At 49.2% G+C, this 23,703-nt stretch overlaps 1 protein-coding gene across 1 annotated transcript in view; it reads right to left on the reverse strand.

Annotated features, from left to right (window-relative positions):
* The window catches only part of LOC141188623 (beta-arrestin-1), a 500,689-nt gene extending 485,247 nt beyond the window's left edge, over positions 1-15,442 (reverse strand). Inside the window, exon 1 of the mRNA XM_073661075.1 lies at positions 15,169-15,442. The gene's annotated coding sequence lies outside the window, so the exon portion shown is untranslated. The remainder of the gene's footprint in view (positions 1-15,168) is intronic.
* Positions 15,443-23,703: the final 8,261 nt, after the last annotated feature.

Below are 23,703 nucleotides of genomic sequence, written 5' to 3' on the forward strand. Positions count from 1 at the left end.
GGGGTCTAGGGCCGGCTAGTGCTGTGTATGGGGGGGTCTAGGGCCGGCTAGTGCTGTGTATGGGGGGGTCTAGGGCCGGCTAGTGCTGTGTATGGGGGGTCTAGGGCCGGCTAGTGCTGTGTATTGGGGGTCTAGGGCCGGCTAGTGCTGTGTATGGGGGGGTCTAGGGCCGGCTAGTGCTGTGTAAGGTGGGTCTAGGGCCGGCTAGTGCTGTGTATGGGGGGGTCTAGGGCCGGCTAGTGCTGTGTATGGGGGGGTCTAGGGCCGGCTAGTGCTGTGTATGGAGGGGTCTAGGGCCGGCTAGTGCTGTGTATGGGGGGGTCTAGGACCGGCTAGTGCTGTGTATGGGGGGGTCTAGGGCCGGCTAGTGCTGTGTATGGGGGGTCTAGGGCCGGCTAGTGCTGTGTATTGGGGGTCTAGGGCCGGCTAGTGCTGTGTATGGGGGGGTCTAGGGCCGGCTAGTGCTGTGTATGGGGGGGTCTAGGGCCGGCTAGTGCTGTGTATGGGGGGGTCTAGGGCCGGCTAGTGCTGTGTATGGGGGGGTCTAGGGCCGGCTAGTGCTGTGTATGGGGGGGGTCTAGGGCCGGCTAGTGCTGTGTATGGAGGGTCTAGGGCCGGCTAGTGCTGTGTATGGGGGGTCTAGGGCCGGCTAGTGCTGTGTATGGGGGGTCTAGGGCCGGCTAGTGCTGTGTATGGAGGGTCTAGGGCCAGCTAGTGCTGTGTATGGGGGGGTCTAGGGCCGACTACTGCTGTGTATGGGGGGTCTAGGGCCGGCTAGTGCTGTGTATGGGGGGTCTAGGGCCGGCTAGTGCTGTGTATGGGGGGTCTAGGGCCGGCTAGTGCTGTGTATGGAGGGTCTAGGGCCGGCTAGTGCTGTGTATGGGGGGGTCTAGGGCCGGCTAGTGCTGTGTATGGGGGGGTCTAGGGCCGGCTAGTGCTGTGTATGGGGGGGTCTAGGGCCGGCTAGTGCTGTGTATGGAGGGTCTAGGGCCTGCTAGTGCTGTGTATGGGGGGGTCTAGGGCCGGCTAGTGCTGTGTATGGGGGGTCTAGGGCCGGCTAGTGCTGTGTATGGGGGGTCTAGGGCCGGCTAGTGCTGTGTATGGAGGGTCTAGGGCCGGCTAGTGCTGTGTATGGGGGGGTCTAGGGCCGGCTAGTGCTGTGTATGGGGGGGTCTAGGGCCTGCTAGTGCTGTGTATGGGGGGGTCTAGGGCCGGCTAGTGCTGTGTATGGGGGGTCTAGGGCCGGCTAGTGCTGTGTATGGGGGGTCTAGGGCCGGCTAGTGCTGTGTATGGGGGGTCTAGGGCCGGCTAGTGCTGTGTATGGAGGGTCTAGGGCCTGCTAGTGCTGTGTATGGAGGGTCTAGGGCCGGCTAGTGCTGTGTATGGGGGGTCTAGGGCCGGCTAGTGCTGTGTATGGGGGGTCTAGGGCCGGCTAGTGCTGTGTATGGAGGGTCTAGGGCCGGCTAGTGCTGTGTATGGGGGGGTCTAGGGCCGGCTAGTGCTGTGTATGGGGGGGTCTAGGGCCGGCTAGTGCTGTGTATGGGGGGGTCTAGGGCCGGCTAGTGCTGTGTATGGAGGGTCTAGGGCCTGCTAGTGCTGTGTATGGGGGGGTCTAGGGCCGGCTAGTGCTGTGTATGGGGGGTCTAGGGCCGGCTAGTGCTGTGTATGGGGGGTCTAGGGCCGGCTAGTGCTGTGTATGGAGGGTCTAGGGCCAGCTAGTGCTGTGTATGGGGGGGTCTAGGGCCGACTACTGCTGTGTATGGGGGGTCTAGGGCCGGCTAGTGCTGTGTATGGGGGGTCTAGGGCCGGCTAGTGCTGTGTATGGGGGGTCTAGGGCCGGCTAGTGCTGTGTATGGAGGGTCTAGGGCCGGCTAGTGCTGTGTATGGGGGGGTCTAGGGCCGGCTAGTGCTGTGTATGGGGGGGTCTAGGGCCGGCTAGTGCTGTGTATGGGGGGTCTAGGGCCGGCTAGTGCTGTGTATGGAGGGTCTAGGGCCGGCTAGTGCTGTGTATGGGGGGGTCTAGGGCCGGCTAGTGCTGTGTATGGAGGGTCTAGGGCCGGCTAGTGCTGTGTATGGGGGGGTCTAGGGCCGGCTACTGCTGTGTATGGGGGGTCTAGGGCCGGCTAGTGCTGTGTATGGAGGGTCTAGGGCCGGCTAGTGCTGTGTATGGGGGGGTCTAGGGCCGGCTAGTGCTGTGTATGGGGGGGTCTAGGGCCGGCTAGTTCTGTGTATGGGGGGTCTAGAGCCGACTAGTGTTGTGTATGGGGGGTCTAGGGCCGGCTAGTGCTGTGTATGGAGGGTCTAGGGCCGGCTAGTGCTGTGTATGGGGGGTCTAGGGCCGGCTAGTGCTGTATATGGGGGGTCTAGGGCCGGCTAGTGCTGTGTATGGGGGGGTCTAGGGCCGGCTACTGCTGTGTATGGGGGGTCTAGGGCCGGCTAGTGCTGTGTATGGGGGGTCTAGGGCCGGCTAGTGCTGTGTATGGAGGGTCTAGGGCCGGCTAGTGCTGTGTATGGGGGGTCTAGGGCCGGCTAGTGCTGTGTATTGGGGGTCTAGGGCCGGCTAGTGCTGTGTATGGGGGGGTCTAGGGCCGGCTAGTGCTGTGTATGGGGGGGTCTAGGGCTGGCTAGTGCTGTGTATGGGGGGGTCTAGGGCCGGCTAGTGCTGTGTATGGGGGGGGTCTAGGGCCGGCTAGTGCTGTGTATGGAGGGTCTAGGGCCGGCTAGTGCTGTGTATGGGGGGGTCTAGGGCCGGCTAGTGCTGTGTATGGGGGGGTCTAGGGCCGGCTAGTGCTGTGTATGGAGGGTCTAGGGCCTGCTAGTGCTGTGTATGGGGGGGTCTAGGGCCGGCTAGTGCTGTGTATGGGGGGGTCTAGGGCCGGCTAGTGCTGTGTATGGGGGGGTCTAGGGCCGGCTAGTGCTGTGTATGGAGGGTCTAGGGCCAGCTAGTGCTGTGTATGGGGGGGTCTAGGGCCGGCTACTGCTGTGTATGGGGGGTCTAGGGCCGGCTAGTGCTGTGTATGGGGGGTCTAGGGCCGGCTAGTGCTGTGTATGGAGGGTCTAGGGCCGGCTAGTGCTGTGTATGGGGGGGTCTAGGGCCGGCTAGTGCTGTGTATGGGGGGGTCTAGGGCCGGCTAGTGCTGTGTATGGGGGGGTCTAGGGCCGGCTAGTTCTGTGTATGGGGGGTCTAGAGCCGACTAGTGTTGTGTATGGGGGGTCTAGGGCCGGCTAGTGCTGTGTATGGAGGGTCTAGGGCCGGCTAGTGCTGTGTATGGGGGGTCTAGGGCCGGCTAGTGCTGTGTATGGGGGGTCTAGGGCCGGCTAGTGCTGTGTATGGAGGGTCTAGAGCCAGCTAGTGCTGTGTATGGGGGGGTCTAGGGCCGGCTACGGCTGTGTATGGGGGGTCTAGGGCCGGCTACTGCTGTGTATGGGGGGTCTAGGGCCGGCTAGTGCTGTGTATGGGGGGTCTAGGGCCGGCTAGTGCTGTGTATGGGGGGGTCTAGGGCCGGCTAGTGCTGTGTATGGGGGGGTCTAGGGCCGGCTAGTGCTGTGTATGGGGGGGTCTAGGGCCGGCTAGTTCTGTGTATGGGGGGTCTAGAGCCGACTAGTGTTGTGTATGGGGGGTCTAGGGCCGGCTAGTGCTGTGTATGGAGGGTCTAGGGCCGGCTAGTGCTGTGTATGGGGGGTCTAGGGCCGGCTAGTGCTGTGTATGGGGGGTCTAGGGCCGGCTAGTGCTGTGTATGGGGGGGTCTAGGGCCGGCTAGTGCTGTGTATGGGGGGGTCTAGGGCCGGCTAGTGCTGTGTATGGAGGGTCTAGGGCCTGCTAGTGCTGTGTATGGGGGGGTCTAGGGCCGGCTAGTGCTGTGTATGGGGGGTCTAGGGCCGGCTACTGCTGTGTATGGGGGGTCTAGGGCCGGCTAGTGCTGTGTATGGGGGGGTCTAGAGCCGGCTAGTGCTGTGTATGGATGGTCTAGGGCCGGCTAGTGCTGTGTATGGGGGGGTCGAGGGCCGGCTAGTGCTGTGTACGGGGGGTCTAGGGCCGGCTAGTGCTGTGTATGGGGGGGTCTAGGGCCGGCTAGTGCTGTGTATGGGGGGTCTAGGGCCGGCTAGTGCTGTGTATGGAGGGTCTAGGGCCGGTTAGTGCTGTGTATGGGGGGGTCTAGAGCCGGCTAGTGCTGTGTATGGGGGGGTCTAGGGCCGGCTAGTGCTGTGTATGGGGGGTCTAGGGCCGGCTAGTGCTGTGTATTGAGGGTCTAGGGCCGGCTAGTGCTGTGTATGGGGGGGTCTAGAGCCGGCTAGTGCTGTGTATGGAGGGTCTAGGGCCGGCTAGTGCTGTGTATGCGGGGGTCTAGGGCCGGCTAGTGCTGTGTATGGAGGGTCTAGGGCCGGCTAGTGCTGTGTTTGGGGGGGTCGAGGGCCGGCTAGTGCTGTGTATGGGGGGTCTAGGGCCGGCTAGTGCTGTGTATGGGGGGGTCTAGGGCCGGCTAGTGCTGTGTATGGGGGGTCTAGGGCTGGCTAGTGCTGTGTATGGGGGGGTCTAGGGCCGGCTAGTGCTGTGTATGGGGGGTCTAGAGCCGACTAGTGTTGTGTATGGGGGGTCTAGGGCCGGCTAGTGCTGTGTATGGTGGGTCTAGAGCCGGCTAGTGCTGTGTATGGGGGGTCTAGGGCCGGCTGGTGCTGTGTATGGGGGGGTCTAGGGCCGGCTAGTGCTGTGTATGGGGGGTCTAGAGCCGACTAGTGCTGTGTATGGGGGGTCTAGGGCCGGCTAGTGCTGTGTATGGTGGGTCTAGAGCCGGCTAGTGCTGTGTATGGGGGGGTCTAGGGCCGGCTAGTTCTGTGTATGGGGGGTCTAGAGCCGACTAGTGTTGTGTATGGGGGGTCTAGGGCCGGCTAGTGCTGTGTATGGTGGGTCTAGAGCCGGCTAGTGCTGTGTATCGGGGGTCTAGGGCCGGCTAGTGCTGTGTATCGGGGGTCTAGGGCCGGCTAGTGCTGTGTATGGGGGGGTCTAGGGCCGGCTAGTGCTGTGTATGGAGGGTCTAGGGCCGGCTAGTGCTGTGTATGGGGGGTCTAGAGCCGGCTAGTGCTGTGTATGGGGGGTCTAGGGCCAGCTAGTGCTGTGTATGGGGGGGGTCTAGGGCCGGCTAGTGCTGTGTAAGGTGGGTCTAGGGCCGGCTAGTGCTGTGTATGGGGGGGTCTAGGGCCGGCTAGTGCTGTGTATGGGGGGGGTCTAGGGCCGGCTAGTGCTGTGTATGGGGGGTCTAGGGCCGGCTAGTGCTGTGTATGGGGGGTCTAGGGCCGGCTAGTGCTGTGTATGGGGGGGGTCTAGGGCCGGCTAGTGCTGTGTATGGGGGGGTCTAGGGCCGGCTAGTGCTGTGTAAGGTGGGTCTAGGGCCGGCTAGTGCTGTGTATGGGGGGGTCTAGGGCCGGCTTGTGCTGTGTATGGGGGGGGTCTAGGGCCGGCTAGTGCTGTGTATGGGGGGGTCTAGGGCCGGCTAGTGCTGTGTATGGGGGGGTCTAGGGCCGGCTAGTGCTGTGTATGGGGGGGGTCTAGGGCCGGCTAGTGCTGTGTATGGAGGGTCTAGGGCCGGCTAGTGCTGTGTATGGTGGGTCTAGGGCCGGCTAGTGCTGTGTATGGGGGGTCTAGGGCCGGCTAGTGCTGTGTATGTGGGGGGTCTAGGGCCGGCTAGTGCTGTGTATGGGGGGGTCTAGGGCCGGCTAGTGCTGTGTATGGGGGGTCTAGGGCCGGCTAGTGCTGTGTATGAGGGGGTCTAGGGTCGGCTAGTGCTGTGTATGGGGGGGTCTAGGGCCGGCTAGTGCTGTGTATGTAGGGTCTAGGGCCGGCTAGTGCTGTGTATGGGGGGGTCTAGGGCCGGCTAGTGCTGTGTATGGGGGGGTCTAGGGCCGGCTAGTGCTGTGTATGGGGGGTCTAGGGCCGGCTAGTGCTGTGTATGGGGGGGTCTAGGGCTGGCTAGTGCTGTGTATGGGGGGTCTAGAGCCGACTAGTGTTGTGTATGGGGGGTCTAGCGCCAGCTAGTGCTGTGTATGGGGGGGTCTAGGGCCGGCTAGTGCTGTGTATGGGGGGTCTAGAGCCGGCTAGTGCTGTGTATGGGGGGTCTAGGGCCGGCTAGTGCTGTGTATGGTGGGTCTACAGCCGGCTAGTGCTGTGTATGGGGGGTCTAGGGCCGGCTAGTGCTCTGTATGGGGGGGGTCTAGGGCCGGCTAGTGCTGTGTATGGTGGGTCTAGGGCCGGCTAGTGCTGTGTATGGGGGGTCTAGAGCCGGCTAGTGCTGTGTATGGGGGGTCTAGGGCCAGCTAGTGCTGTGTATGGGGGGGTCTAGGGCCTGCTAGTGCTGTGTATGGGGGGTCTAGGGCCGGCTAGTGCTGTGTATGGGGGGTCTAGGGCCGGCTAGTGTTGTGTATGGGGGGGTCTAGGGCCGGCTAGTGCTGTGCATGGGGGGTCTAGGGCTGGCTAGTGCTGTGTATGGGGGGGTCTAGGGCCGGCTAGTGCTGTGTATGGAGGGTCTAGGGCCGGCTAGTGCTGTGTATGAGGGGGTCTAGGGCCGGCTAGTGCTGTGTATGGGGGGTCTAGGGCCGGCTAGTGCTGTGTATGGTGGGTCTACAGCCGGCTAGTGCTGTGTATGGGGGGTCTAGGGCCGGCTAGTGCTCTGTATGGGGGGGTCTAGGGCCGGCTAGTGCTGTGTATGGTGGGTCTAGGGCCGGCTAGTGCTGTGTATGGGGGGTCTAGAGCCGGCTAGTGCTGTGTATGGGGGGTCTAGGGCCAGCTAGTGCTGTGTATGGGGGGGTCTAGGGCCTGCTAGTGCTGTGTATGGGGGGTCTAGGGCCGGCTAGTGCTGTGTATGGGGGGTCTAGGGCCGGCTAGTGTTGTGTATGGGGGGGTCTAGGGCCGGCTAGTGCTGTGCATGGGGGGTCTAGGGCTGGCTAGTGCTGTGTATGGGGGGGTCTAGGGCCGGCTAGTGCTGTGTATGGAGGGTCTAGGGCCGGCTAGTGCTGTGTATGGGGGGTCTAGGGCCGGCTAGTGCTGTGTATGGAGGGTCTAGGGCCGGCTAGTGCTGTGTATGGTGGGTCTAGGGCCGGCTAGTGCTGTGTATGGGGGGGTCTAGGGCCGGCTAGTGTTGTGTATGGGGGGGTCTAGGGCCGGCTAGTGCTGTGTATGGTGGGTCTAGGGCCGGCTAGTGCTGTGTATGGGGGGGTCTAGGGCCGGCTAGTGCTGTGTATGGTGGGTCTAGGGCCGGCTAGTGCTGTGTATGGGGGGGTCTAGGGCCGGCTAGTGCTGTGTATGGAGGGTCTAGGGCCGGCTAGTGCTGTGTATGGGGGGTCTAGGGCCGGCTAGTGCTGTGTATGGGGGGTCTAGGGCCGGCTAGTGCTGTGTATGGTGGGTCTAGGGCCGGCTGGTGCTGTGTATGGGGGGGTCTAGGGCCGGCTAGTGTTGTGTATGGGGGGGTCTAGGGCCGGCTAGTGCTGTGCATGGAGGGTCTAGGGCTGGCTAGTGCTGTGTATGGGGGGGTCTAGGGCCGGCTAGTGCTGTGTATGGGGGGGTCTAGAGCCGGCTAGTGCTGTGTATGGGGGTCTAGGGCCGGCTAGTGCTGTGTACGGGGGGGGGTCTAGGGCCGGCTAGTGCTGTGCATGGTGGGTCTAGGGCTGGCTAGTGCTGTGTATGGAGGGTCTAGGGCCGGCTAGTGCTGTGTATGGAGGGTCTAGGGCCGGCTAGTGTTGTGTATGGGGGTCTAGGGCCGGCTAGTGTTGTGTATGGGGGGTCTAGGGCCGGTTAGTGCTGTGTATGGGGGGTCTAGGGCCGGCTAGTGGTGTGTATGGTGGGTCTAGGTCCGGCTAGTGCTGTGTATGGGGGGTCTAGGTCCGGCTAGTGCTGTGTATGGAGGGTCTAGAGCCGGCTAGTGCTGTGTATGGGGGGGTCTAGATCCGGCTAGTGCTGTGTATGGGGGGGTCTAGGGCCGGCTAGTGCTGTGTATGGGGGGTCTAGGGCCGGCTAGTGCTGTGTATGGGGGGGTCTAGAGCCGGCTAGTGCTGTGTATGGGGGGGTCTAGATCCGGCTAGTGCTGTGTATGGGGGGGTCTAGAGCCGGCTAGTGCTGTGTATGGGGGGGTCTAGAGCCGGCTAGTGTTGTGTATGGGGGGTCTAGGGCCGGCTAGTGTTGTGTATGGGGGGTCTAGGGCCGGTTAGTGCTGTGTATGGGGGGTCTAGGGCCGGCTAGTGGTGTGTATGGTGGGTCTAGGTCCGGCTAGTGCTGTGTATGGGGGGTCTAGGTCCGGCTAGTGCTGTGTATGGAGGGTCTAGAGCCGGCTAGTGCTGTGTATGGGGGGGTCTAGATCCGGCTAGTGCTGTGTATGGGGGGGTCTAGGGCCGGCTAGTGCTGTGTATGGGGGGTCTAGGGCCGGCTAGTGCTGTGTATGGGGGGGTCTAGAGCCGGCTAGTGCTGTGTATGGGGGGGTCTAGATCCGGCTAGTGCTGTGTATGGGGGGGTCTAGAGCCGGCTAGTGCTGTGTATGGGGGGGTCTAGAGCTGGCTAGTGCTGAGTATGGGGGGGTCTAGGGCTTATAAGTAGTTTGTTCTTCCCCATACCCTTTTTCTTGGACTGTGTGAATGTCTCAGGGGATGGGTGTCGATCAATAATATAGTTGATCAGTGATCACGGTTCACAGGAGTTGGGAAACTTATTTCATGATTATCACTTTTTGCTTCTAATGATTTTGTTTTTACTATTTAGTTTATTCTCCACAAAAATAAAAACTTCTGTCCTTGCTGAAGTGATGATGAAAGTGTATAAGATGAGGCCGATGTCCCTACATACGTCACATAATGCGTCTACGCGAAACCAAATGCAGCATCAATCAAGTTCCTAAATGACTTATTTTCCGCTATCACTCGCGCTCTTCCTCCGCTATCACTCGCGCTGTTCCCCCGCTATCTCTCGCGCTGTTCCCCCGCTATCACTCGCGCTGTTCCCCCGCTATCACTCGCGCTGTTCCCCCGCTATCACTCGCGCTGTTCCTCCGCTATCACTCGCGCTGTTCCTCCGCTATCACTCGCGCTGTTCCCCCGCTATCACTCGCGCTGTTCCTCCGCTATCACTCGCGCTGTTCCCCCGCGGTGTTACTCCGCTATCACTCGCGGTGTTCCCCCGCTATCACTCGCGCTCTTCCTCCGCTATCACTCGCGCTGTTCCCCCGCTATCACTCACGCTGTTCCCCCGCTATCACTCGCGCTGTTCCTCCGCTATCACTCGAACTCTTCCCCCTCTATCACTCGCGCTGTTCCTCCGCTATCACTCGCGCTGTTCCTCCGCTATCACTCGCGCTCTTCCCCCTCTATCACTCGCGCTGTTCCTCCGCTATCACTCGCGCTGTTCCTCCGCTATCACTCGCGCTCTTCCCCCTCTATCACTCGCGCTGTTCCTCCGCTATCAATCGCGCTCTTCCTCCGCTATCACTCGCGCTCTTCCTCCGCTATCACTCGCGCTGTTCCCCCGCTATCACTCGCGCTGTTCCCCCGCTATCACTCGCGGTGTTCCCCCGCTATCACTCGCGCTGTTCCCCCGCTATCACTCGCGCTGTTCCCCCGCTATCACTCGCGCTGTTCCTCCGCTATCACTCGCGGTGTCCCCCCGCTATCACTCGCGCTGTTCCTCCGCTATCACTCGCGCTGTTCCCCCGCTATCACTCGCGCTGTTCCTCCGCTATCACTCGCGCTGTTCCTCCGCTATCACTCGCGCTGTTCCCCCGCTATCACTCGCGCTGTTCCTCCGCTATCACTCGCGCTGTTCCTCCGCTATCACTCGCGCTGTTCCCCCGCTATCACTCGCGCTCTTCCCCCGCTATCACTCGCGCTGTTCCTCCGCTATCACTCGCGGTGTCCCCCCGCTATCACTCGCGCTGTTCCTCCGCTATCACTCGCGCTGTTCTCCCGCTATCACTCGCGGTGTTACTCCGCTATCACTCGCGCTGTTCCCCCGCTATCACTCGCGCTGTTCCCCCGCTATCACTCGCGCTGTTCCTCCGCTATCACTCGCGCTGTTCCTCCGCTATCACTCGCGCTGTTCCCCCGCTATCACTCGCGCTCTTCCTCTGCTATCACTCGCGCTCTTCCTCCGCTATCACTCGCGCTCTTCCTCCGCTATCATTCGCGCTGTTTCCCCGCTATCACTCGCGCTGTTGCCCCGCTATCACTCGCGCTGTTCCCCCGCTATCACTCGCGCTGTTCCTCCGCTATCACTCACGCTCTTCCTCTGCTATCACTCGCGCTCTTCCTCCGCTATCACTTGCGCTGTTCCTCCGCTATTACTCGCGGTGTTACTCATCTATCACTCGCGCTGTTCCTCCGCTATCACTCACGCTCTTCCTCCACTATCACTCGTGCTCTTCCTCCGCTATCACTCGCGCTCTTCCTCCGCTATCACTCGTGCTCTTCCTCCGCTATCACTCGTGCTCTTCCTCCGCTATCACTCGCGCTCTTCCTCCGCTATTACTGGCGGTGTTACTCAGCGATCACTCGCGCTCTTCCTCCACTATCACTCGTGCTCTTCCTCCGCTATCACTCGTGCTCTTCCTCCGCTATCACTCGCGCTCTTCCTCCGCTATCACTCGCGCTGTTCTTCCGCTATTACTCGCGGTGTTACTCCGCTATCACTCGCGCTGTTCCTCTGCTATCACTCGCGCTGTTACTCCGCTATCACTATCAGGGGTCCGGCACTTAAATGATGCAAGCCTCTGCGCTGGGCTCTGCTGTCCTTCTGGAACATGTCTGCTCTGCTCTCCGGTTTGGCACCAAATCTCCCTGCGGTTTGGCGCGCTGGACTTTTATATCCAGTACATCCTTCCTGTGGGTCACCTGATCAGCTCCAGCATCTGAATTTACTCCCCCTGCAAATCTTCCAGCACAACTTGGCTCGGCTTGATTTTGCCTGGCCAGCAGATGGCAGTCTCTCCTCACTAATGGCGCCTCCTGCAGGAGCTCTCCTGAAATGTTACTGCCTCCTACTACATTCTGTCTGATGAGACTGAGGGGGAACGTCTACCATAAATCCAAAAGGTGCAAAGCGAACACTGCGCACCACCGATAGTGTAAGGGTGTGCAGAGTTATGCAATTACTTTAGGTGGTTTTTTTTTCCAGTTTATTTCTCAGTGACTTTGTACAGATTATTGATGACATTAAAGAGGGAAAAGCTTCTGAAATGATTCTTCTCGGTTGGATTTGTTTATGTGCCCAAAAAAAAACCGGAAATGGTAACAGGGGTGTGTAGACTTTTTATATCTACTGTATGCTCTAGAAAGCAGGGTTATATTGGCACTATATAATATGTCTACTGTATTATGTGGGCATTGTATAGCGGTATTACTTTAGCATGGATTGGCTTTGTGTGGGCATTGTATACAGTGCATTGTGAAAGTATTTGCCCCCCTTGAACTTTTCTACCTTTTGCCACATTTCTGGCTTAAAACATAAAGATATAAAATTCTAATTTTTTGGGGAAGAATCAACAACAAGTGGGACACAATCATGAAGTGGAACGAAATTTATTGGATATTTTAAACTTTTTTTAACAAATTCAAAACTGAACAGTGGGGCGTGCAATATTATTCGGCCCCTTTACTGTCAGTGTAGAAGTTCAGTGCAGATCTCTGAATGATCCAATGTTCTCCTAAATGACTGGTAATGATACATAGAATCCACCTGTGTGTAATCCAGTCTCGGTATAAATGCACCTGCTCTGTGATAGTCTCAGGGGTCTCTGCTCTGTGATAGTCTCAGGGGTCTCTGCTCTGGGATAGTCTCAGGGGTCTCTGCTCTGTGATAGTCTCAGGGTTCTCTGCTCTGTGATAGTCTCAGGGGTCTCTGCTCTGTGATAGTCTCAGGGGTCTCTGCTCTGGGATAGTCTCAGGGGTCTCTGCTCTGGGATAGTCTCAGGGCTCTCTGCTCTGTGATAGTCTCAGGGGTCTCTGTACTGTGATAGTCTCAGGGGTCTCTGCTCTGTGATAGTCTCAGTGTTCTCTGCTCTGTGATAGTCTCAGGGGTCTCTGCTCTGTGATAGTCTCAGGGGTCTCTGCTCTGGGATAGTCTCAGGGGTCTCTGCTCTGGGATAGTCTCAGGGGTCTCTGCTCTGTGATAGTCTCAGGGGTCTCTGTACTGTGATAGTCTCAGGGGTCTCTGCTCTGTGATAGTCTCAGTGTTCTCTGCTCTGTGATAGTCTCAGGGGTCTCTGCTCTGTGATAGTCTCAGGGTTCTGTTTCAAGTGCAGAGAGCATCATGAAGACCAAGGAACACACCAGGCAGCTCCGAGATACTGTTGTGGTGAAGTTTAAAGCCGGATTTGGATACAAAAAGATTTCCCAAGTTTTAAGCATCTGAAGGAGCACTGTGCAAGCGATCATATGGAAATGGAAGGAGTATCAGACCACTGTAAATCTACCAAGACCCGGCCGTCCCCCTAAACTTTCATGTCGAACAAGGAGAAGACTGATCAGAGATGCAGCCAAAAGGCCCATGATCACTCTGGATGAACTGCAGACATCTACAGCTGAGGTGGGAGAGTCTGTCCATAGGACAACAATCAGTCGTACACTGCACAAATCTGGCCTTTATGGAAGAGTGGCAAGAAGAAAGCCATTTCTCAAAGATATCCATAAAAAGTCTCGTTTGAAGTTTGCCACAAGCCACCTGGGAGACACTAAACATGTGGAATAAGGTGCTCTGCTCAGATGAAACCAAAATCAAACTTTTTGGCCACAATGCAAAACGATATGTTTGGTGTAAAAGCAACACAGTTCATCACCCTCAAAACACCATCCCCACTGTCAAACATGGTGGTGGCAGCATCATGGTTTGGGCCTGCTTTTCTTCAGCAGGGAAGATGGTTAAAATTGATGGGAAGATGGATGGAGCCAAATACAGGACCATTCTGGAAGAAAACCTGTTGGAGTCTGCAAAAGACCTGAGACTGCGACGGAGATTTATCTTCCAACAAGACAATGATCCAAAACATAAAGCAAAATCTACAATGGAATGGTTCAAAAATAAACGTATCCACGTGTTAGAATGGCCAAGTCAAAGTCCAGACCTGAATCCAATCGAGAATCTGTGGAAAGAGCTGAAAACTGCTGTTCACAAACGCCTCCATCCAACCTCAATGAGCTCGAGCTGTTTTGCAAGGAAGAATGGGCAAGAATTTCAGCCTCTCGATGTGCAAAACTGATAGAGACATACCCCAAGCGACTTGCAGCTGTAATCGCAGCAAAAGGTGGCGCTACAAAGTATTAACTCAAGGGGGTCGAATAATAGTGCACGCCCCACTTTTCAGGTTTTAATTTGTTAAAAAAGTTTAAAATATCCAATAAATTTCGTTCCACTTCACAATTGTGTCCCACTTGTTGTTGATTCTTCCCCAAAAAATTAGAATTTTATATCTTTATGTTTTAAGCCAGAAATGTGGCAAAAGGTAGAAAAGTTCAAGGGGGCCAAATACTTTCACAATGCACTGTAACAGCATTACTTTGGCATGGATTGGCTGTATTATGTGGGAATTGTATAGCGGCATTACTTTGGCATGGATTGGCTGTATTATGTGGGCATTGTATAGCGGTATTACTTTGGCATGGATTGGCAGTATTATATGGGCATTGTATAGCGGTATTACTTTGGCATGGGATGGCTGTATTATGTGGGAATTGTATAGCGGCATTACTTTGGCATGGGATGGCTGTATTATGTGGGAATTGTATAGCGGCATTACTTTGGCATGGATTGGCAGTATTATGTGGGCATTGTATAGCGGTATTACTTTGGCATGGATTGGCTGTATTATGTGGGCATTGTATAGCGGTATTACTTTGGCATGGGATGGCTGTATTATGTGGGCATTGTATAGCGGTATTACTTTGGCATGGGATGGCTGTATTATGTGGGCATTGTATAGCGGTATTACTTTGGCATGGGATGTCTCTGTTGTATTGGGGAAGTTGTATTACATTGGCCCTGAATGGCCGTATTATAGATATTTCCATCGATGCTTTCCAATATATTGGGGGCTCTACAGTAGTGAACACATCAGACACACGTCCCCTGTACGCAGCTCATTAAAGCCCCCATAAACATATTGTCTGCACGAGGCCGGCGGTAATGACGCCTTGCCGTATTCCTCGATGTTGCGGGAGTATTCTTTGTGCACTTTGTCGTTCCACTTCTTACGATGACTCTGCTGAACAACAAACAATTAATTTTCTGCGAGCTCCTACAGATCGGCGCTGCGTCCCCCCCCTCTATACTATTACTGAGGATCCCCGGAGACCCCATTAACCTCCGCTCTTCAGACATTTCTGTGACGGCCTATTGGACTCGTCACAACATCTTCCCCTGGAGGAAGGTCGGTATAATTGCTGCTGGGATGATGGGAGTTGTTGTGGATCAGACCTGGCCGGCACTCGCAGTAACGCTGCGTTCACCTGCCCCAGCGGAAAGGAAAGGAGAAACCTCCACGGAAGGAAAAGGGAAGAGGATTCTGCAACAATGTATCAGAATATCTGCACTGACCTGCAGGGGGCGACACAGCGGGACGTCAATCAGCATTTATGGATCCGGCTGAAGCCAGATCTCATTGTACATCCAGGATCACACAACCAGTCTGACGTGAAGCATCAAAAGTAAATACATCAGTCACATCAGGTCCAGAAATATATGTGAGTCAGCTGAGAGGAGAACCTGACAGCTGATACAGGCAGCATATCTGAGAGCGAGGTGTGATCTCAGCCAGGTATGTCTGACTCTGAAACGCTGCGGCAGCTCTGGAGGTAACTGGAGGATAAGACATGGTGTAACAGCAGAATAGTGACTGCAGCTCTGGAGGTGACTGGAGGATAAGACATGGTGTAACAGCAGAATAGTGAGTGCAGCTCTGGAGGTGACTGGAGGATAAGACATGGTGTAACAGCAGAATAGTGACTGCAGCTCTGGAGGTGACTGGAGGATAAGACATGGTGTAACAGCAGAATAGTGAGTGCAGCTCTGGAGGTGACTGGAGGATAAGACATGGTGTAACAGCAGAATAGTGAGTGCAGCTCTGGAGGTGACTGGAGGATAAGACATGGTGTAACAGCAGAATAGTGAGTGCAGCTCTGGAGGTGAGTGGAGCACACGGTCTGTACCTGTAGTGGTAATTTCCCGGTGGCGCTCGCTGATTTCCTGTGGTTCTGTTTCAGGTCTCAGGTGATGTTTGTCAGTAACGATCAGTGAGCGCGTTTTCTTTGCTCGCGCTGTAGTCGTGCGCGGAGATGTTTGCGTTGGCTCGCGGACAATGAGTCTCCACCTTGGTAATGACAATAACGCAGATAATCTCCTGCTAAACTGTCCGAGTGCAGAACTCAGGAAAACAGACAGAAGCCGAGGAGCGGGCGAGACCTCACCGGCCAAAAATATCACACAGCTGATAACAGGGAACAACAGCGCTCTATCACACTCCTGAGGGCTCGTGGCGACTCTGTCCAGTGTTTGTAAAGAAAGAAACAAACGCTCCTATGTGTGAATCAGCCCAGACGACTGACTCCAGCCCAATACTGAAAAGGCTCACCTGGAATGATTGTGCAATCTCAGGCAGAACTCTGATGTCAGCAGACTGCAGCCCTCGTCATCAACGCCACGTCGTCAGCCCCAGTCAACAGCCCCCCGCCGCCGTCAGCCCCAGTCATCAGCCCCCAGCTGAGGGTGGTGAAACAGATCCAAAATAAAAATAAAAAAAGATTTTTTATTTGTCCCTGATGAAGAGAGCGGTTCACTCTAGAAACGCGTTGTCTTAGTAAAACCATTGTTTTTTAATAATTCATTGGAGCGACAGCAGATCGTCATTTTTTTATTTGGATCTATTTCCAGTGTTTGTCTTCTTGATTTTAGCAACTTTACTTTCCAAAGAAAATCAATATACAGATCGCCACCTGCAGGTGCACACAAGAAGTGCACATGGTTACAGGCTGTTAATCGATACATACTAACAGAAGTGTAGTAAATGACCACATGCAAAATATCACACAATATATCGCACGGTACTATACTTATATCACACAGTATCACACAATGTATCACACGGTACTATACTTATATCACACAATGTATCACACGGTACTATACTTATATCACACAGTATCACACAATATATCACACAGTACTATACTTATATCACACAGTATCACACAATATATCACACGGTACTATACTTATATCACACAGTATCACACAATATATCACACAGTACTATACTTATATCACACAGTATCACACAATATATCACACAGTACTATAATTATATCACACAATGTATCACACAATGTATCACACAGTACTATAATTATATCACACAATGTATCACACAATGTATCACACAGTACTATACTTAGATCACACAGTATCACACAATATATCACACAGTACTATACTTATATCACACAATGTATCACACAATATATCACACGGTACTATACTTATATCACACAGTATCACACAATATATCACACAGTACTATAATTATATCACACAATGTATCACACAATGTATCACACGGTACTATACTTATATCACACAATGTATCACACAATATATCACACAGTACTATACTTATATCACACGGTATCACACAATATATCACACGGTACTATACTTATATCACACAGTATCACACAATGTATCACACGGTACTATACTTATATCACACAGTATCACACAATATATCACACGGTACTATACTTATATCACACAATGTATCACACAATATATCACACGGTACTATACTTATATCACACAATGTATCACATAATATATCACACGGTACTATACTTATATCACACAATGTATCACATAATATATCACACAGTACTATACTTATATCACACAGTATCACACAATATATCACACAGTACTATAATTATATCACACAATGTATCACACAATGTATCACACGGTACTATACTTATATCACACAGTATCACACAATATATCACACAGTACTATACTTATATCACACAGTATCACATAATATATCACACGGTACTATACTTATATCACACAATGTATCACATAATATATCACACAGTACTATACTTATATCACACAGTATCACACAATATATCACACAGTACTATAATTATATCACACAATGTATCACACAATGTATCACACGGTACTATACTTATATCACACAGTATCACACAATATATCACACGGTACTATACTTACAGTTATATGAAAAAGTTTGGGCACCCCTATTAATCTTAAGCTTAATGTTTTATAAAAATTGGTGTTTTTGCAGCAGCTATTTCAGTTTGATCTATGTAATATCTGTTGGACACAGTAATGTTTCTGCCTTGAAATGAGATTTATTGTACTAACAGAAAATGTGCAATCTGCATTCAAACAAAATTTGACAGGTGCATAAGTATGGGCACCCTTATCATTTTCTTGTTTTAAATACTCCTGCCTACTTTTTACTGACTTACTAAAGCACTTTTTTGGGGTTTGTAATCTCATTGAGCTTTGAACTTTATAGCCAGGTGTATGCAATCATGAGAAAAGCTACTTAAAGTGGCCACTTGCAAGTTGTTCTCCTGTTTGAATCTCCTCTGAAGAGTGGCATCATGGGCTCCTCAAAACAACTGTCAAATGATCTGAAAACAAAGATTATTCTAGCATAGTTGTTCAGGGGAAGGATACAAAAAGCTGTCTCAGAGATGTAACCTGTCAGTTTCCACTGAGAGGAACATAGTAAGGAAATGGAAGAACACAGGGACAGTTCTTGTTAAGGCCAGAAGTGGCAGACCAAGAAAAACATCAGAAAGGCAGAGAAGAAGAATGGTGAGATCAGTCAATGACAATCCTCAGACCACCTCCAGAGAGCTGCAGCATCAACTTGCTGCAGATGGTGTCACTGTGCATCGGTCAACTATACAATGCACTTTGCACAAGGAGAAGCTGTATGGGAGAGTGATGCGAAAGAAGCCGCTTCTGCAAGTACGTCACAAACAGAGTCGGCTGAGGTATGCAAAAGCACATTGGAAGAAGCCTATTTCTTTTTGGAAGAAGGTCCTGTGGACTGATGAAACCAAGATTGAGTTGTTTGGTCATACAAAAAGGCGTTATGCATGGCGGTAAAAAAACACAGCATTCCAAGAAAAACACTTGCTACCCACAGTAAAATTTGGTGGAGGTTCCATCATGCTTTGGGGCTGTGTGGCCAATGCCGGCACTGGGAATCTTGTTAAAGTTGAGGGACGCATGGATTCCACTCAGTATCAGCAGATTCTTGACAATAATGTCAAAGAATCAGTGATAAAGTTGAAGTTACGCAGGGGATGGATCTTTCAGCAAGACAATGATCCAAAACACCGCTCCAAATGTACTCAGGCATTCATGCCGAGGAACAATTACAATGTTCTGGAATGGCCATCCCAGTCCCCAGACCTGAATATCATTGAACATCTGTGGAATCATTTGAAGAGGGCTGTCCATGCTCGGCAACCATCAAACTTACAGGAACTGGAATTGTTTTGTAAAGAGGAATGGTCAAAAATACCTTCATCCAGGATCCAGGAACTCATTAAAAGCTACAGGAAGCGACTAGAGGCAAAAGGAGGATCTACTAAATATTAATGTCACTTTTCTGGTGAGGTGCCCATACTTATGCACCTGTCAAATTTTGTTTGAATGCAGATTGCACATTTTCTGTTAGTACAATAAACCTCATTTCAAGGCAGAAACATTACTGTGTCCAACAGTTATTACATATATCAAACTGAAAGAGCTGCTGCAAAAACACCAATTTTTATAAAACATTAAGCTTAAGATTAATAGGGGTGCCCAAACTTTTTCATATGACTGTATATCACACAGTATCACACAATGTATCACACGGTACTATACTTATATCACACAGTATCACACAATATATCACACAGTACTATAATTATATCACACAATGTATCACACAATGTATCACACGGTACTATACTTATATCACACAGTATCACACAATGTATCACACGGTACTATACTTATATCACACAGTATCACACAATATATCACACGGTACTATACTTATATCACACAATGTATCACACAATATATCACACGGTACTATACTTATATCACACAGTATCACACAATATATCACACAGTACTATAATTATATCACACAATGTATCACACAATGTATCACACGGTACTATACTTATATCACACGGTATCACACAATATATCACACGGTACTATACTTATATCACACAGTATCACACAATATATCACACGGTACTATACTTATATCACACAGTATCACACAATGTATCACACGGTACTATACTTATATCACACAGTATTACACAATATATCACACGGTACTATACTTATATCACACAATGTATCACACAATATATCACACGGTACTATACTTATATCACACAGTATTACACAATATATCACACGGTACTATACTTATATCACACAATGTATCACACAATATATCACACGGTACTATACTTATATCACACAGTATCACACAATATATCACACGGTACTACACTTATATCACACAGTATCACACAATGTATCACACGGTACTATACTTATATCACACAATGTATCACACAATATATCACACGGTACTATACTTATATCACACAGTATCACACAATATAACACACGGTACTATACTTATATCGCACAGTATCACACAATATATCACACGGTACTATACTTATATCACACAATGTATCACACGGTACTATACTTATATCACACAGTATCACACAATATATCACACGATACTATACTTATATCACACAATGTATCACACAATATATCACACGGTACTATACTTATATCACAGAGTATCACACAATATATCACACGGTACTATACTTATATCACACAGTATCACACAATATATCACACAGTACTATACTTATATCACACCATGTATCACACAATATATCACACGGTACTATACTTATATCACACAGTATCACACAATATATCACACGGTACTATACTTATATCACACAGTATCACACAATATATCACACAGTACTATACTTATATCACACAATGTATCACACAATATATCACACGGTACTATACTTATATCACACAATGTATCACACAATATATCACACGGTACTATACTTATATCACACAGGATCACACAATATATCACACAGTACTATAATTATATCACACAATGTATCACACGGTACTATACTTATATCACACAGTATCACACAATATATCACACAGTACTATAATTATATCACACAATGTATCACACAATGTATCACACAGTACTATACTTATATCACTCGGTATCACACAATATATCACACGGTACTATACTTATATCACACAGTATCACACAATATATCACACGGTACTATACTTATATCACACAATATATCACACAGTACTATAATTATATCACACAATGTATCACACAATATATCACACAGTACTATACTTATATCACACAGTATCACACAATGTATCACACGGTACTATACTTATATCACACAATGTATCACACAATATATCACACGGTACTATACTTATATCACACAGTATAACACAATATATCACACGGTACTATACTTATATCACACAGTATCACACAATATATCACACGGTACTATACTTATATCACACAATGTATCACACGGTACTATACTTATATCACACAGTATCACACAATATATCACACGGTACTATACTTATATCACACAATATATCACACGGTACTATACTTATATCACACAGTATCACACAATATATCACACGGTACTATACTTATATCACACAATGTATCACACAATATATCACACGGTACTATACTTATATCACACAGTATCACACAATATATCACACGGTACTATACTTATATCACACAATGTATCACACAATATATCACATGGTACTATACTTATATCACACAATGTATCACACGGTACTATACTTATATCACACAATGTATCACACAATATATCACACGGTACTATACTTATATCACACAGTATCACACAATATATCACACAGTACTATACTTATATCACACAGTATCACACAATATATCACACGGTACTATACTTATATCACACAGTATCACACAATATATCACACGGTACTATACTTATATCACACAATGTATCACACAATATATCACACGGTACTATACTTATATCACACAGTATCACACAATATATCACACGGTACTATACTTATATCACACAATGTATCACACAATATATCACATGGTACTATACTTATATCACACAATATATCACACGGTACTATACTTATATCACACAGTATCACACAATATATCACACGGTACTATACTTATATCACACAGTATCACACAATATATCACACGGTACTATACTTATATCACACAATTTATCACACAATATATCACACGGTACTATACTTATATCACACAATGTATCACACGGTACTATACTTATATCACACAGTATCACACAATATATCACACGGTACTATACTTATATCACACAGTATCACACAATATATCACACGGTACTATACTTATATCACACAATGTATCACACAATATTTCACACGGTACTATACTTATATCACACAGTATCACACAATATATCACACGGTACTATACTTATATCACACAGTATCACACAATATATCACACGGTACTATACTTATATCACACAGTATCACACAATGTATCACACGGTACTATACTTATATCACACAATGTATCACACAATATATCACACGGTACTATACTTATATCACACAATATATCACACAGTACTATACTTATATTACACAGTATCACACAATGTAGCACACGGTACTATACTTATATCACACAATGAATCACACGGTACTATACTTATATCACACAATGTATCACACAATATTTCACACGGTACTATACTTATATCACACAGTATCACACAATATATCACACGGTACTATACTTATATTACACAGTATCACACAATATATCACACGGTACTATACTTATATCACACAGTATCACACGGTACTATACTTATATTACACAGTATCACACAATATATCACACGGTACTATACTTATATCACACAGTATCACACAATGTATCACACGGTACTATACTTATATCACACAATGTATCACACAATATATCACACGGTACTATACTTATATCACACAGTATCACACAATGTATCACACAGTACTATAATTATATCACACAGTATCACACAATATATCACACGGTACTATACTTATATCACACAGTATCACACAATGTATCACACAGTACTATACTTATATCACACAGTATCACACAATATATCACACGGTACTATACTTATATCACACAATGTATCACACAATATATCACACGGTACTATACTTATATCACACAGTATTACCCAATATATCACACGGTACTATACTTATATCACACAATGTATCACACAATATATCACACGGTACTATACTTATATCACACAGTATCACACAATATATCACACGGTACTACACTTATATCACACAGTATCACACAATGTATCACACGGTACTATACTTATATCACACAATGTATCACACAATATATCACACGGTACTATACTTATATCACACAGTATCACACAATATAACACACGGTACTATACTTATATCGCACAGTATCACACAATATATCACACGGTACTATACTTATATCACACAATGTATCACACGGTACTATACTTATATCACACAGTATCACACAATATATCACACGGTACTATACTTATATCACACAGTATCACACAATATATCACACGATACTATACTTATATCACACAATGTATCACACAATATATCACACGGTACTATACTTATATCACAGAGTATCACACAATATATCACACGGTACTATACTTATATCACACAGTATCACACAATATATCACACAGTACTATACTTATATCACACCATGTATCACACAATATATCACACGGTACTATACTTATATCACACAGTATCACACAATATATCACACGGTACTATACTTATATCACACAGTATCACACAATATATCACACAGTACTATACTTATATCACACAATGTATCACACAATATATCACACGGTACTATACTTATATCACACAATGTATCACACAATATATCACACGGTACTATACTTATATCACACAGGATCACACAATATATCACACAGTACTATAATTATATCACACAATGTATCACACGGTACTATACTTATATCACACAGTATCACACAATATATCACACAGTACTATAATTATATCACACAATGTATCACACAATGTATCACACAGTACTATACTTATATCACTCGGTATCACACAATATATCACACGGTACTATACTTATATCACACAGTATCACACAATATATCACACGGTACTATACTTATATCACACAATATATCACACAGTACTATAATTATATCACACAATGTATCACACAATATATCACACAGTACTATACTTATATCACACAGTATCACACAATGTATCACACGGTACTATACTTATATCACACAATGTATCACACAATATATCACACGGTACTATACTTATATCACACAGTATAACACAATATATCACACGGTACTATACTTATATCACACAGTATCACACAATATATCACACGGTAC

Source organism: Phyllobates terribilis, unplaced genomic scaffold (assembly GCF_046119375.1).
Source record: "Phyllobates terribilis strain yellow unplaced genomic scaffold, ASM4611937v1 Scaffold_2__4_contigs__length_985480577, whole genome shotgun sequence".
In the NCBI taxonomy this organism is placed as follows: Eukaryota; Metazoa; Chordata; class Amphibia; order Anura; family Dendrobatidae; genus Phyllobates; species Phyllobates terribilis.